The sequence below is a fragment of the Erythranthe guttata genome, chromosome 13 (assembly GCF_056151865.1).
Source record: "Erythranthe guttata isolate IM_541 chromosome 13, IM_541, whole genome shotgun sequence".
Taxonomy (NCBI): domain Eukaryota; kingdom Viridiplantae; phylum Streptophyta; class Magnoliopsida; order Lamiales; family Phrymaceae; genus Erythranthe; species Erythranthe guttata.
Genome location: NC_142545.1, coordinates 4253194 through 4270445, shown reverse-complemented (window position 1 = coordinate 4270445; position 17252 = coordinate 4253194). Strand labels below are relative to the sequence as shown.

Sequence of the window (17252 nt, the reverse complement as noted above, 5' to 3'; positions counted from 1 at the left end):
AAAATTCAAATTTTAAGAACAACTCCAATGCTAAATATCGAAAGTTGAATTATCAAATATTTATTTGATATTTGAGATAATATTTTAGTATTGATTAAAATTCATCTACTCCAACTATGGTTATCAAATTAATTATCAATTGGAAGTTTATGGGTGATTTTATTTGTAATTGCCACATGTCCACTTTTGATTGAATGTTTAGATGGTCACACTTTTGATAACTCAATTTCCAGCAAGTATTTTTGCATCTCAAAAGTTGAATTATCAAATTAGAACCCTAATTGGATAACCATTGGAGTTAAAAATTCATATTTTTATATAAATAGTGGTTAATAGTTTGAATACCATGTTTGATAACCCATTGGAGTTGCTCTAATCTTAATTAGTTAGACCCCTGAGAAACTTGGGATGTTTGGTTTCATTTCCAAAACCAATTTCCGGTTCTATACTATTCATAAAACCGAGATCATGTTTGTTTCACAATTTTATCCAGAAAATCCCATTTTTTCTTATCAAATTTCTATTGAAAATACACTATTCATATTTTTTTCAATTTTCAAACCTACTAAAACCTACAACTAACCTATATATTTTATTCCATCAACTCATTTCTCCATCCTCATTAATATTCACACTCTCTCTCCTCTCATTTCTATCTGCTCATTAATATCTACACTCTCTTTCCTCTCAATTTATATATCTACTACTACTACTACTACTAAAAATAAAAATAAAAATAATAATAATAATAATAATAATAATAATAATAATAATAATAATAATAATAATAATAATAATAATAATAATAATAATAATAATAATAATAATAATAATAATCACTATCATAATCTTCAATCATTATATTCTACTTTTGCACGTACTTTCGTAGAAAACATTCACCACAACCAAACATATTCTCATTTCTACATCTACATAATACTAAAAATACCCCTTCAGCCAAACATATTCTCATTTTCTACACAAAAACCAATAAACTACTTTTTTCCATCAGAAATTTCGAAAACTAGAAATTCTCATTGGAAATATAACCAAACATCCCTTTGAAATACCTATTTTGCCATTTTAGTTTCAATTATAATGCTCTAACCCTACAATAAAACCATATCTCGATTCTCTTCTCTTCTCTTTCTCAAATCTCGTTCTCATCCATACCCAAATCTCAGCCGCCCACCGCCACTCTATTGCTCTCAGCCGCCCGCCGCTTACTGCCGCCACTCCGCCGCTCACTGCCGACCACTGCCATCCCGCCTTTGACTTGCGCACTTTTGCGCACTCTCTGTTGAACCCCTTGGTCGTTGATAAGTGCAAATCGGACAAAGATCGTGGATCTTGAGGCCATACCTTCAAATTGAATCCATAAATTGCTAATTTGATCAATATGCCTTCTCCCCTACAACTTGAATGAAATTAATGAATATATGGATTTAGTCTTTTCTTTTTACGATGTTCCATACGCCTTTTAAACCATATAATTTCTCAGTCAAAATGTAAATTCAACCTCAAACCTTTATGCTCATATGCCATGGAGTTTGAATTAGTTTCAGTTAATAGATATGCAAATTTGATGAAAAAAAAAGGTTACTGTTTTCTTCTAGCAACTAGCATAAAGTTTGCAAAATAGTTATAGATGATGTACTTTAATGGATGTCTTCATTATTTGAACTGTATATTAAATCTTGACTTATTTTTTAAAAGTTTTAAAGTTTGTCTTCATTATTTTAACAATTATTACACCACAAATGCACTTAAAATATTTGAACTCTCGTCTAATTTGTTAACGATGTAGGTCTTGGTGTTTGAACAAATTCCTTGCACTGTTTTTGTTGAGAGGATATGGTGTTCGTCAATTCAAAACGAGTTCTTTTGCAACTGATCAATCGGAGTTGTTGTCGCGTTGAAAAGTGGGATTTGAAGCTATAAATACAAATTACACTAAATATGACTATACTCTTATAGTCACATGTGGTCATGTACATAGTCATATATAGTGACATGTGGTCATGTACATAGTCATATATAGTCACATGTGGTCATATACATATAGTCATATATAGTCACATCCAGTCGTATATATATAGTCATATGTAGTCACATATAGTCATATATAATTATATATATACTATGTGGTTTTTCTGATGTATAGTGATGTTGATGATAGTGTTTTTTCAAATTTTTGTTCGGTACTAATTGATGATGATGATTTGTTCGTTATTGAAGAACATATGCATGTGATTGTGTATTACGATCTATATTTGTACAAGTTGATTTATAGTAATCAAGATTTTAAATTGTGATTTTTTTTGTTGGTGTTGATGAAGTTCTTTTTTGTATATAATTAGTTGTCTACATAGCCGGTCGACTATATATAACTCTGGTTGAAGAGAATAACTCTCGGTGAAGAGAAGGTACAGGGCAATATATAACTTTGGAGTAAAAAGAAGGTACATAATTATATATAACTATATGTGACTATAGAACATGGGATATATTATAGTCATTTGTAGTCAATTTCTGTACAAGAAACTTATTGAAAATTTATTTAAAAAAAAAACGATTAAAAAATTAAAAAAATGCCGTACAATTTTTTTAATAAAGTTAAAAAAAAAAAGATTAAAAAATTTAAAAAAAATATTTAAAATTATTTAAAATAAAAATAAAAAATAATAATAAAATAAAGAATTATATTTTTTTTATTAAAAAAATTGAAAAATGATAAATAATAAATGCAGTTGGGCGAAAATTATAAATAAGGGCACAATAGTACTTTTGCCTCTCCAGAGATATCTAAAAAAAGAAAGAATTTTAGGGGTATACCTATCCCTATTTATTTTCCATATTAGGGGTGTATATCAAATGGACCCATAAGAAATAATAACTATTTTATCAATAAATTTATAAATGGATTTATTTGAGATAGTCCCTCACTGATTTACATAATGAGGATTTGCCCCAACTCTTTTTATATTCTTGAGTAAAATTCATTAGATGTAAATTTCAGTTGATGTAAACCTAAATAATTAGTTTATATTTTTTTTTATTCTTTTTCAAATCCTAGTTAGGTTTTCTTGTTATCTAATTTATTACAATTATTATTCTTATTTTATTATTTATTTATTAAAAAAATAATTAATTATTTTTTTTTCTTGTTGCATGTCGTGGAAATTTTGATTTGCTGACTCACCTTATCAACATTAGTTGACTTTAGCATTAGCTGATATCCGGTTATTGTTTTTTCTTTTATCCTATTTTTTTTCTTCTTCTTTGGTGGCGATTGTCGGAGTTCTGATTAGCTGACGTAGAATTAGTTGACTTCAACACGAGTTGGGGCATTAGCTGACATCCGATTTTTTCTTTCTTTCTTCTTCTTTTTAATTTTTTTAGTTGGTGGGTCGTCGGAGCTCTGAGTAGCTAATTCAACATTAGCTGACATCCGATTTTTATTTTTATTTTTTCGACGCCGGGTTGTCAGAGCTCTAATTAGTTGACTTCAACAATTAACTTGATTTAATTAACTAAATCAGAGCTCAGACACGCCGCTGTGAAAAAAAAAGTCAGATTTCAGTTGATTCTGAAGTCAGCTAATGAGAGCTTCGAGGACCTATCATCGGAAGAAAAAAAGAGTTCAACAAAAAAAATTGGATGTCACCTAACTTTGAAGTTAGCTAACGAGAACTCCGACAACGACCTGCCACCAGAAGAAAAGAGAAAAAATAGTCAGATGTCAACTTATATTGAAGTCAACATAAACTAATTTTGATTAATTGAGTCAATTAACTGGACCTCCAACAACCTGCCGCCGGAAGAAAAAAAGAAAGTTACAAAAAGAAAATTACATGCCAGTTTATGCTAAAGTCAACTAATGTTGATTAGTTGAGTCTTCTAATCGAAGATCAGACCATGTACTAACGGAAACAAATAAAAATTAAAATTAAAAGAAAAAGAAAGTAAGATGTCAGCTTATGTTGAAGTCAACTAATGTTGAGTAGTTGAGGCAGCTAATTGGAGGTTGGACCACCTGCCGCCTAAATTTTTTAAAAAAAAAAAAGAGAAAAAAATGATTGGGGGTTGGGGTGGGAGTAGGGATGGCAAATAAACCGATCCGCGAGCTAATGAATTGCTAAAGTACATAAGAAGTTTCGTATCATTCCATTCAATTCAATGTCATGAATTTCATTCTTCCGAAATTAATTATTATCAAGATCCTATAGCAAATATGCTACTTTAGTCATCTTTTTGTTGTCTTGGAACATTATTTTGATGAATTGTCTTTTTTTTTTTTTGTATAATTTACTTCAAATTTATTTCTTATTAAAATAATTTAAATGATATGTGGATATCCGGATATTGATGATACTGGTTATGATATTTCGATAAATATTTTCATGGGTTTGGTATGATTTTGGTTTGAGATATATTAAATGATCATGGTTATGGTATTTCATTTTTTTTCGCAAGTCCCGACTTCGCTGCCATCCATAGGTGCGGGTGGTAATTGTGTATATTTTTATTATTAATTTTTTTTTAAATGTTCGGGCTTATGTCAAATGAAAATAGATGGGTTATTTTGAATATGTTTGAATACAAATATATAAAAAAAAAATTTATATCTTAATAAAATCTTATATATATTTATATAGAATATTTATAAATATACCCCTATACTTTTAATATTTATACATTTCCCCCAAGTTCCCGTACCCCATTTTCGGAACATGTCGTTTCCCTGTATCGCCGTTTCCGTGTCCATGCTACATAGCCATTAAAAAAATAGTTAATCCACGTTAGAAAAGTTGATACCTTAAAGATGGCAATCGGGCCAGGTGAGCGGAACATAGGTAGGTTCAAACTCAAATATCATGGGGCTCACGATTACATGTTCAAAATCACATTACATCGGATTTTGTAATTGTAGAATCAAACTTGGCTCATACATTATTTTGGACTTCAGGTTCCAAATCGGGCTCAACTTGAACTTATAGCAGTATTTTATTTCAATTTCATTCATATAGTCCACGAAGTACCATTTGAAAAAGATGCATATGAACATTTTTTTGATGAAAATTTTCTTTTCTAATCAATTGCAAGTGAGGTAAATATTTTAAATAATTCAAATCAATGAAAATGAAAAATTTGTTATTAATTTTTTTTTGAACTTGCCAAATTATTTTCATTATAAGCTTGAAAATAATTTTAGTGGCTGACTGTAAATTTAAATTTTCATTTATCACTAAAGTATTTTTGTCGATTATTATTAATTGTTAACATAAATGTTAATAAACATAAAATAATAAATTTAATAAAAATTAAAGTTCTTAATCAATCGTGCTTTATCCGAGTTGAGTCATAGATAAACTCAAACTTGACTCATAAATTTTCCGGTTTTAATAAAATGACTCAAACTTGGCCTGACTTACAATTAATCAAGGCTCGGCTCAAATAAAATTGGGTCAAGTCATCTGGCTTCGGGTAGATCTTGTTCAATTGTCAGTCCTACCCAACCTCTACCATTAGACACGATACCAGAAATCATCTTGAAATTGAATGCACCAAATCTTGATGAAGCAAGTAGTCATCAAAAGAACATGTTAAACACAAATTACAAGGAGTTGACCGACCGGTATTGGTAGAGGCGAAACAAATCTCCCTGCGTGACAATGACCTTAGGAGGTTCGCTGTTGTAGTTTCTCTTCACATTCTACTGAAAGAATGGCCAACTTCTGACCATCATCTGTCAATTCGTACCTTGCTACAAAAGGGTAGTGTAGTGCCCGATCCCAACATTACCGCGGACAAGATAGGTGATGTCAGATACGCTTTTGCACCTTTAACCAATTCTTTACTAATTGTTGTGGAAAATTGTGATTGGCATCTCTCTAGTGATTTCGAGAGTGATAAATCAAACTATGTAGTTGTGAACGTTGTCCGACACATATGTGTAATTCGAGGGACACTAGAGTAAACCTAGACCGTGGACTAGCACTACTAGAAATTCAGTTTTTAATGACGCCCCCATGACGCCTTAATATGACGCGTTTTGAAACCCGTCTCAATAACTATCTATTATGACACATTATATTAAAATAGCCGGATCAGTTTTCTAATCACAATTTTTTCGGTATTTTTTATTTTAAAAAAATACATGTTATGACGCGTTTAAATCAATTGTCATAATATATCATCTATTTTGTGACGGTATTAATAAGACGTCCTAATAGCTCTTAATTAACCAACACAAAATAGAGGAAATTAATTAAGAATTTTATAATCACATTAAATTAAATCAATAAAAATAATTACTTTTAATTTACATCCTCAGTTTAGTGGGGAAGAAATCACGTCTCCTACTAACTCTCCCCAAATCTTTTTTATTCCTTTTTTTCTCTCTCTTTTCCTTCTAACTATACAAAGTGCCAATTCTCTGAAAACTTCGATTACGACTCCCGCGAGAAAGAAGCAAATTCTTTGGCAATTTCATACATAGAACACGGAGAAAAAGAATTGAAGAATTGAAGACGAATTTTCCATACGAACTCAAATTCCTGGAGAAATATCGACGCACTCAATCAGCAAAAGAACTCGAAGATAACCCATCGGTTTGCACACCCCGTCGAGGTAAAATCAGTTGTTGTTGCTAATTTCTTTTTAAATCTGTCATCTTTGTTTTTTTTATATGTTCAATGTAAAATTACATGTTGGGGTTTTTGCTGAAAATTAAGAATTTTAATGGGTTTTTCGTCAAAGAATCTTATTGATTTTGTGGTATGAATTTATTGAATTCAATGACTTCAGTATAATTTATTCAATTTAATTCGATTTATTTGCAGTTATTTGATTCAAGATTAAGTTTTGTTTTGATGTTTTTATTTGGGTCTTGTTATTGATAAAATTAAAAACAGAGCTTTTTTTTTTGAATTCGAGTGTTAGTCTGATTCTTCTTTTTTGTAGTGAATAATGAATCTGTGATTTCTTAGGTTTCTTGTATCAAATATATATTGCACCTATCCTTATGATGAAATAACCTTAAATATTATGAACATTATATTGGGCATTTTGACAACTTTGTGTAGCTATTGTATGATTCTATATATGCTTCATACTTTTTTTTTTAATTAGCCATGAGAATGTTTGGTTTTAAGTTGTCGTATATCTCTAATGAGATATGTTGAAATATACTTAAAAATTAGGTACTTCAGGTATTTCTTTTGTTCCAGTACATAAAATGACTTTGCAGCTCTTTGAAGATTTTATTTTAATTTAATATTTTTTTCTTGTATTTTTTTCATAATTATTTATATTTTAATGAAATATTAGTATGGACAAAAAATGGATGGATTTTCCAAGGTCAAGCACATAATATCATATAGGGCTGCACTATTTTCTTGACTTTGCCTTCTCAAATTCTAATGACGCGATGATCTTGTGCCTCTGCAAAAAATGTAAAAATGCCATTTGCAAAACACGGGATGTAGTGGTAGAACATCTTCTTTGGAATGGTTTCTTAAATGGATACAGTAAATGGGTACTTCATGGAGAGTTGATCACTGATCAAACACATCTACCACAAGATTGTGACGACGTACATGTATCTGATAACATGCAAGAAATGCTACATGATAGATTTGGGATGCATGAGGAATTTAATGATTTTGAAGGAACGCCATCAGTAGAAGAGACAGAAAAACCTTGTAAAGAAGCTGAGCAATTTTATAAACTTATGGAAGATGCAGAAAAAAGAGCTTTATCCAGGATGTAAATTTTTTTCTAAACTCTCTTTTATAGTTCGATTGCTCCAAATCAACTGTCTTGGTAATTGGAGTGATAGTTCTTTTACCTTGGTTCTTAGTTTATTAAGAGAGTCATTTCCAGAAGGTGTCCAATTGCCCAAGAATTACTACGAGACCAAAAAAATACTAAAAGGATTGGGATTGAGTTATAAAAAAATTGATGCATGGAAGAATGACTGCATGCTTTATTGGGGTGTTAATGACAGTAAGACAAGGTGCGAGACTTGTGCTGAGCCACGATGGATAACACCAAACCACATTCAAGCAGAAAACGGTCTTACTTCAAAAAACTTTAAAAAGGATAAGGTCTCGGCAAAAGTAATGTGGCACTTCCCGTTAAAACCAAGGTTACAAAGATTATTTATGAATTCTATAACTGCTTCTCTTATGAAGTGGCATGATGAAAAACGAACAAAAGATGGTTTCTTGAGACACCCGACAGATTCTCCTGCTTGGCATACTTTTGATTACCATCATCCAGACTTTGCCAAAGACTCTCGAAATGTAAGATCAGGTTTGGCAACTGATGGTTTTAATCCTTTTAAAACTATGAATATTTCTCATAGTACATGGCCAATAATCTTAATGCCGTACAACTTGCCACCTGGAGATTGTATGAAAAAGTCGTACTTTATGTTGTCTGTGCTTATACCAGGACCCACAGAACCGGGGAATAATCTTGATATATATTTGCAGCCATTAATTGCTGAGTTAAATGAACTCTTTGAGGTTGGAGTGAACACTTATGATGCTTCAACGAAAGAAAATTTTCAAATGCGTGCAGCCATATTATGGACGATTAGTGATTTCCCTTGCCTTGCATCTCTATCTGGGTGGAGTACTAAAGGAGAGTATGCATGTCCAGTATGCTACAAGTTCACCAACTCTAAATGGTTGGATAACTCTCACAAATATTGCTACATGTGCCATCGTATTTTCTTACTTTCTGATCATCCATATCGAAATGAAAAAAGGATCATTTGATGGCACACAAGAGCACCAAACTTCACCTCCATATTTGAAAGGATCTATGATATTAGATGATATAAAGCACATTGAAAACAAGTTCGGGAAGAATGTAGGTGACCGAAATTTACCTTATAGCTGGAAAAAGAAAAGCATTCTATTTGATCTGCCTTATTGGAAAGATAATTTGCTTTGCCATAATCTTGATGTTATGCATATCGAGAAGAATGTTTGCGATAAAGTTTTGTACACTTTAATGAATTCTGACAAGTCAATAGACAATTATAAAGCACGACTTGATCTACAAAAGATGGGTATAAGGTTTGGTCTTCATCCTTTCGTCGACGAGTTAGGAAAAGAGTGGATGCCAACATCATCTTTTACACTTAATAAAAGCGAGAAGGAGAGAAATTGTAGGGTTTTGAAAAATATCAAGGTGCCTGATGGTTATGCTGCAAATGTGTCGAAATGTGTGCATCTTAAACCAACCAGAATATTTGGTCTTAAGAGTCACGATAGTCACATACTAATGCAACAATTACTACCACTTTCTCTACGTACACTTTTACCAAAGTCAGTGCGTTCGCCTTTGATTCACTTAAGCCGTTATTTTAGAGAATTGTACTCTAAAACACTCCATCATACTAATTTGGCTCGATTGGAAAAAGATATTGCTCTCATATTATGCCAGCTTGAAAAGATATTTCCTCCAGCATTTTTTGATATCATGGTACATTTAACTGTTCATTTGGTCACCGAAGCAAAGTTAGCAGGGCCTGTGCACTATCATTGGATGTATCCTATTGAAAGGTAAATATTTTCATGAAAATTATGTACTCATTCTTTACTATCTTTTTATATAATGTTTATGTTTATTAATTTGGTTGTTTAGGTACCTGTGTACTTTAAAGTCTTATGTACGCAATAGAAGTCGACCAGAAGGCTCAATTGTTGAAGGATACTTAGCAGAAGAATGTTTAGCCTTTTGCTCCTTATACTTCGATGAAAATGTTGAAACTAGGCTCAATTGGATTAGTCGAAATAATGCTGGAACCGAAGAAAATACATCAGACTTACAAATATTCTCTATGTCTGGATGTCCATTATGGAAGGGGAAACCAATCATTTTGGAAAATGACATATTGGGCATGGCTCATCGATATGCTCTGTTCAATTGCGATGAAATTAGATCATATTGGGAGTATGTTCAATAAAACTTTGTTCTCTCTCTCTCTCTCTCTCTCTCTCTCTCTCTCTCTCTCTCTCTCTCTCTCTCTCTCACACACCCACACACACATATATATATATATATATGGGTCCATTTGATATACACCCCTAGTATGGAAAATATATAGGGATAGGTCCACCCCTAAAATTCTTTCTTTTACATACCTCCTTGGGGAGGCAAAAGTATTATTGTGCCCTTATTTGTAATTTTCGCCCAAACTGCATTCAGCATCTCCCCAACTGCATTAGCATAATAGCCAACTACATTTAGCATTTTTGAACATTCATTTATCATTTTTCGGATCTTTTAATAAAAAATTATAAATGTTTATTTTATTATTATTTTTTAATTTTTTAATTTTTTAATTTTTTAATTTTTAAATTTTTAAATTTTTTTGATTTTTAATTTTTTTGATTTTTTTTTGATTTTTTTTTGATTTTTTTTTTATTTTTCGGTTTTTTAAATTTTTTTTAATTTTTTCGTTTTTTTTTAATTTTTTTTATAATTTATAATTTCATTTTTTATACTTTTTAAAAATATTTTTTCAATAAGTTTCCTGTACAGAAATTGACTACAGATGACTATAGTAAAGTACATGTTCTGTAGTCACATATAGTTATATATAATCATCGACCTCTTTTTTAACTCCAAAGTTATATATTGTCCCGTACTTTCTCTTCACCCCAAAGTTATATATCAGTTATATATAGTCGACCGACTATGTAGACCGCTTATATAATCGACAAATATAGATCGAAATACACAACCACATGCATATGTTTTTCAACAAAGAACAAATCGTGATCATCAATTATTACCGCACAAAAAAATGAAAAAACACAATCATCAACATCACTATACATCAGAAAAACCACATAGTTTATATATAATTATATATTACTACATGTTACTACACGTGATTATATATGACTATATGTATATGACTGCATGTGACTATATATGACTATATGTATATGACTGCATGTGACTATATATGACTATATGTATATGATTGCATGTGACTATATATGACTACATGTACATGACTACATGTTACTATATATGTTACTATATATGACAATAGTCATATACTACTATAGACACCTATAGTATTCTATACTCTTAATGAATTTCACTTCATTGCGTACTTTTCGAATCACTCCTTCATGTATACAAGCAGCAAAAACAACAATCCCTGTGGCAAAGAAATACTGAGTTAGAGAAAACGAACAGAAAAATCGAAAATGCAATTACATCAAACCTTATACGCACGACTATACCTTTTCTTTTAGACGCGCAACTATACATTTTCTTTCTAATGATGGCACTGCCGCCGTTCCATTTTCACACTAGAGATTTCAATTTGCAGAACCAATTTACTGACCATCTACAGAAAAAATATAAATCTACAAATTAAATCATAAGTTCAGTAATATAATTAACTGCACTGGCACTTTTGAGAATTAAATCTACAAATTAAATCATAAGCTCAGTAATATCCAAGATCACATACCAATCTGAGAATAAAATTGCTCGTTTTTTTTAAGAACCATATTTTCTAATTTAAAAAAAAATATTTTAAATGAAAATATTCCTAGATCTGGAAGCTCAGTGGCAAATCCATTATCAATTAGTGTAAGAAATGAGAAATGGAGGCAAACCTGTTGAGGGACTCCAAGTGGAGAAGAAAACCACAATTATTTTTTGCTTGCTTTTGCTGGCTTGACATAATTAGTTTGGAGATGGAGAAGAAAGGGAAAGAGGATGAAGTAATAATAACAGCAAATAGATTTCAATTTGCAGCACCAATTCCACCACCACAAGAGAGACTTCGACGGCGGCAACGACGGAAGCCCTGCTCGGGGGCGGCCGTGGAGGGTCTAGGGAAGGAGGAGATACATCCGCCAACAGGAGGTCGGGGGGTCACCCAGCCGGTTCTATAAAACAGTCGAAGCCGTCGGGAGCGGGATAGGTGGCGGCTGAGCTCGGTGAAAGGGGGAGCGGCGCTAGACGTATGGTTGGAGAGAGTGGTTAGGGTTTGAATGGGAAGAGAGAATTAAATATGCAGATCGTGACTTTCTTCACTTTATTTAACAAAAACTTTTCATTAGGGGGACGATTTGACGGCGGCAATGACAGTGGCGGAAGAAGAGGGGAACAGAGCGGCGGTTTGCCTAACGAGAAAAAACATCGAGAAAGAGAAGACTAGGGTTTGCACGGGAGTGGAGAGAGAATGCGTACAGTCGTGGTAATTAAAAAACAGATTATGTAAGGGTAAAACATGTATATCAATTTGTCTAGGGGGGTCTATTTAATTAAGTTCAGAATTTGGGTTTTTGCCTTAAAGAGAAAAAAAACATTGGGCCTTCTCATATATATTTTCAAAACTAGGGGGTTATCCCACATTTTCCATATATATATATATATATATATATATATATATATTATAACAATAGTAATAAAATCTGATTTTTATGGAATTGTGCAGGCAACATGAGGCCGAAGTTAAGCGGAATAGGCCTCGTTCCAGAGAACATGAAATCAAGCGCATTCATAACGAATCATTTGCATTGTGGTTTCAAAATCATGTATAAACGTGTATAAAACTTTCGATTTATCTATAATTTAGTTTTAATTTTTCACATATAATTTTTTTTTGCAGGCTGTAGAATCAAATTTAAATGAAGATGATCCTAAAGTACGTGATCTATTACGACTTGCAAGCGAGCCTGTTAAGGTTGGAACAAGTTATAGAGGTTTTAAGGTGAACGGTTTTCGTTTTCACACTAGAGAAATTGAGAGAAAAAAGAAAACGCAAAATAGTGGAGTGATGGTTAATGCAACAACGACGATCTTTGCAAGCAAAAAAGATAGGAGGCCGATCATGCAAGAGATAGCATATTATGGGATCATAAAAACTATTATTGAATTAGATTATACTGATGGAAAAAAAAATTGTATTGTTTGATTGTGATTGGGTATGCAAGGGCAAAAGACTAAAAGAGGATGAAGACGGATTTACCCTGGCTAATTTCACAAATACCAAGCGTCAAGATGAAACTTTTGTTCTTGCAACTCAAGTTGAGCAAGTATTTTATGTAGAGGATCCAACTGAAAAAGGGTTGGCATGTTGTGATAAAAACTAAGGCTAGAGACACGTACGATGATGGGAAAGAATTGTCTACTGATGGTATTGATACTATTTTGCAAAGTAAAACTTGCAACGATCGTCCAATTGTTGAAGATTAAGCTGTTGTCTGGGTGCGAGATGGAGTACCTGAAATTTTGGTGGAAGACTTGCAAGAAAATCATGTAGATGACGTCTAGGATATGCTTAAGTGGAGATTTATTGTTTACTCATATGTTTAAAATATCGTCGTTCTCATTTTTCTTTTACAGAATGCGGTTGTATTTTTTTTCCAAAGAGCGGATATTACCCTTATTTTATCCTTTAGTAGTGTTTTCTATTGATTGTACAATATACTAAATTGTTTATTTCATGACAATGTATCTTTATGTTTGAATTTGGAGTTTGTTATAATATTTGAAGTAATTGTTTCAGGATCATGGCAAGGACGAAGAACGGGAATAATAATAAGCGAACCAAGATTCACAATCAAATAGGATGCTCTATCAACAATATGGAGGTATATTAAGTAGTTTTTCATTATTTTTTTTTTATGTTTAATTGTTTGAAAAATTATAGAAAACCATTCATCAGTTTGTTGGTTCTCAGATCTGCTCCTTGGGGTTCTCTTTTTTACATAATTTTGATTTTACTTCCTTGACCATTACCATGGCTGAAATTCGAGTGTTATGCAGATAGATCTTATGTAAATTGCTTGTTATTTTTCATTTCACATTTAGTTACTCTATGGTACTAAATTTGTTTCAGGGCATTAAGGCAACATTTGATTTTTTTTTGTTTTTTTTATTCTTGAGAGCTAGGTTCTTTGTTCACCTTTTCTTTATCATTTTAATGTGATATTAGTTTTGTAGTAACGGATAGCACGAGAAGTGGTAAATGCACTAAAATTGGGCAGGATAACCATCAAACCGAGTCACATTCACATGCGATGGAAAATGAGGTTCATGATATTACAGGTATGTGGGGAACATATTGATATAAGGGTGACTAGTGGTTTGAACTTTTAATCTCTAAATTAAAAAAAACAACATGCAGACTTAAAAATAACATACATATTGTTCATGTTTTAACTTGGGCAGTGCATTTAATGAAGAAACTTGTGTGGTTTTTTTTGTTTTTTTTTTTTTTTGATAACCTGGAAATTTTGTCAGGTTGAATTTTGTAACTTTTGATCAATGTGTATTAAACTTGTGTCGTTTTAAGGGCTTAATGTGTTTACATTACACCTAATTTATTCTATATTATGCATGTTAGAAATTGTATATAACTTGATATATAATTAGTGATTACTGTAATTTTTACACAAGACAAGTTAAAACGAACTATCTTATGTTAGGACAAGCATCATGATTAGGAAAAAAATATATCCTTTAATTAGTCCACAACGTAATCCAATTAATTATTGGCATAATTTGTTTTTGCAGAAGATGCTCATGGGAAAAGAACTAGATGACCTACTTACATGGAACGTGTTTGGGTAAGGAAAGACCGTAAGGAAGTGGAGTTCAATGGGTTAGGTCAGGCTATTGGTCCAAACAAAAGTGAATATGTCGAATTCATTGGTACTTTAGTAAGAAATGGTAAATTGCTTCCACTTAACATTAAAGATTGGCATAATGTGTCAAAGTCATACAAAAGCAAATTATTGGATTTAGTTAAGGTAATACAAAGCAATATATGACATTAATTTATTTTTTTAATATGTTATTTATTAAACTATCTTATTGATATGTTAGGAAAAGTTTTGTGATTCTCCCAACCTTGAACGTCATACATTAATGAAAATGGCAAAAAGTTGGAGGAATTGGAAGAATAGAGTAAAGACAAAATTCTTTGATCCATATTTACATTTGGAACAAAACTTACGCAGACGGCCTGATACGGAAGATGAGAGGGTCTTCCCCGATCAATGGAAGGATTTAGTAATATATTGGAGCAATGATGCAGTAAAAGTAAGTTAATTTTCGATGTTTGAATTTGAATTCTGACTTGTATATAAATATATATATTTCTTTTATATTAACTGTCTTCTAATTTTTTTTTTTTTTTTTATTATATTTTCAGAAACTATGTGATCAAAACAGAGATAACAGAATAAAAAAGACCATGGATCACATTACTGGCAAACGAAGTTTTGCTCAAGTGAGAGATAAGATGAATGTTAGTTTGTTTGAAGATATATGCTTTAACTTCAAACTTGTTATCTACTTATTCACGTAAAATACAATTTGTAGAAGGAGTTACTGGCATCAAAAAATCAGATGATGAAAGAATGGAAGATAAAAGCGATGTTGATGAAATAAGTGGCAATAAGGAAGAAGAAGACAATGTCGAACCCTCACGGATGGATCTTTTTGCAAAGTATCATACTAAAAATGGGGAGACATCTAATCCTGATGTAGAAGATAATCTGGTAAGTGTATTTTCAAATTATATTAAATTATTTCATTTTTTTCTAAACTAATTACCCTTAATTAATTCAATAACATATATAGATTTTAAGTTAAAGAATTACTCTGACCAGTTCGTTATAATTTATATGCAATGGAAGATGAAAGAATTAGTTAGTGGACTTTCTCATGGTGAAAAAGATATTGGTCCGAATGATATTTTTTCTCAAGTTGTTGGACCAGATAAAAGGGGAAGAGTAAAGATGTATGGAAAAGGTGCCACTGCAGCTATAGTATATGGTGATATTTCGAGGCGTGGTAAATTTTTCAGATACATCCATGGGTAATCAGAATGAAGTTGAAGCCTTAAAACAAAGAGTTGATCAGCAAGAGATGCTTATAATGGAGCAAAATACACAAATACAAGAGCTCCTAAAAATGAATAAACAAAATTTAGGACATTATTTTCCACCAGAAACCACTAGAGCCCTCTCATCATCATCTCATGGTCATTCAATCTCTCGTCGTCTTTCAACATCATCTTCTAGCAAGACGTCTTTACAGGTAACTTGACTATGAGCCCTATTTGTGAGTTATTCCGGGTTTTTTTTTTTTTGGTAATCTAAATGTGAATAATAAGTTGAGCTGTCATTTGACTTTTTATTTTATTTTATTGCGTTGTATAGAACTGAGATCTAAGTAAATGTAGATTAATATTGATTGTAGGTTGGAGCAAAAGTATCTTTGAGAAGTATGTCCGAGTCATCTAAAGTTGTGGCTATTGGCTATGTTCAAAGTTTGGATCCATCAAAACACGTTGGACAAATACGTTTGGGAAATAATTGGTGTGAGGTTCACATTAATGTTGGAGTTGATCCGGAAGAGGAGTTAATTCGACCAATTTCACATTTCAAAACTATTGGCGAGGCTATAGGATTGACGGTTGCTTGGCCACAATATTTGGTAATGATCTATGATATATCTCATTAACAAATTCGTAGTTTATATTAGTTCATTTGACTAAAATACTGTTTCATCATATTCATAGATTTACCAGGATACATAAAGAATTTAGAAGACTTGCTTATGATTGACGGCCAGGTCATACTTTTAGATCACTTTTGAAGTTAGTTTTTAAGTTACGTACATTCTCATCAATTTACATTCTTATTAGAATTTTTATTTTATTTTATGCAAACATATTTGAGAACTATGGAAATTTTAATTGGATGGTGGAAGACGGTATATTTTGGATGTTGGCTTTCTTGGTATTCAAACATTATTATTATTTTTTGAGATTTTGAAATGAATGGATTCAATTTGAAGAACATTTTTTTCATGTTCATGCAGAGGAGTTTTATTTTTTCTCGGTTGTGGGTTGAGCTTGTGTATAGAATCATTTTACTGTGTTAGTTTTACATATAAAACATTATTGTATAGTATCAGTGCATAAAAATTGCACACAATCGAATCGTCACTATAGGCACGGTAATGGGTGTCATAAAACTATTTATCTGGACATATACGATGTCATATAATCTAACATATTAAGACGCCTAATACCGTCACATAAAAAGGTAGTTATTTATCAATAACATGACGCTGAGGAGCGTCACAATAACACATATTGAGACCATAAAGCCGTCCCAACAAATACTAATTGAGACGCACCAAGTGTCATATAATTAACTTGTTGAGACACTCATAAACGTCAC

At 31.8% G+C, this 17252-nt stretch overlaps 1 long non-coding RNA gene and 2 pseudogenes across 2 annotated transcripts; 2 read left to right on the top strand and 1 right to left on the bottom strand.

The window, feature by feature from the left end:
* Positions 1-6627: 6627 nt before the first annotated feature.
* LOC105977222 (uncharacterized) lies at positions 6628-10010 on the top strand (annotated as a pseudogene). Its single transcript, XR_016029167.1, has 2 exons — positions 6628-9581; positions 9664-10010. The product of XR_016029167.1 is annotated as an uncharacterized LOC105977222 (transcript).
* Positions 10011-10778: 768 nt separating this feature from the next.
* LOC105969487 (uncharacterized) lies at positions 10779-12279 on the bottom strand. Its single transcript, XR_016029168.1, has 3 exons — positions 11661-12279; positions 11280-11386; positions 10779-11194 (listed from the first exon to the last, which is right to left on the bottom strand). It is a non-coding gene; the product is annotated as an uncharacterized LOC105969487 (long non-coding RNA).
* Positions 12280-12492: 213 nt separating this feature from the next.
* On the top strand, positions 12493-13535 carry LOC148765715 (uncharacterized; annotated as a pseudogene).
* The last annotated feature ends 3717 nt before the right edge of the window (positions 13536-17252 follow it).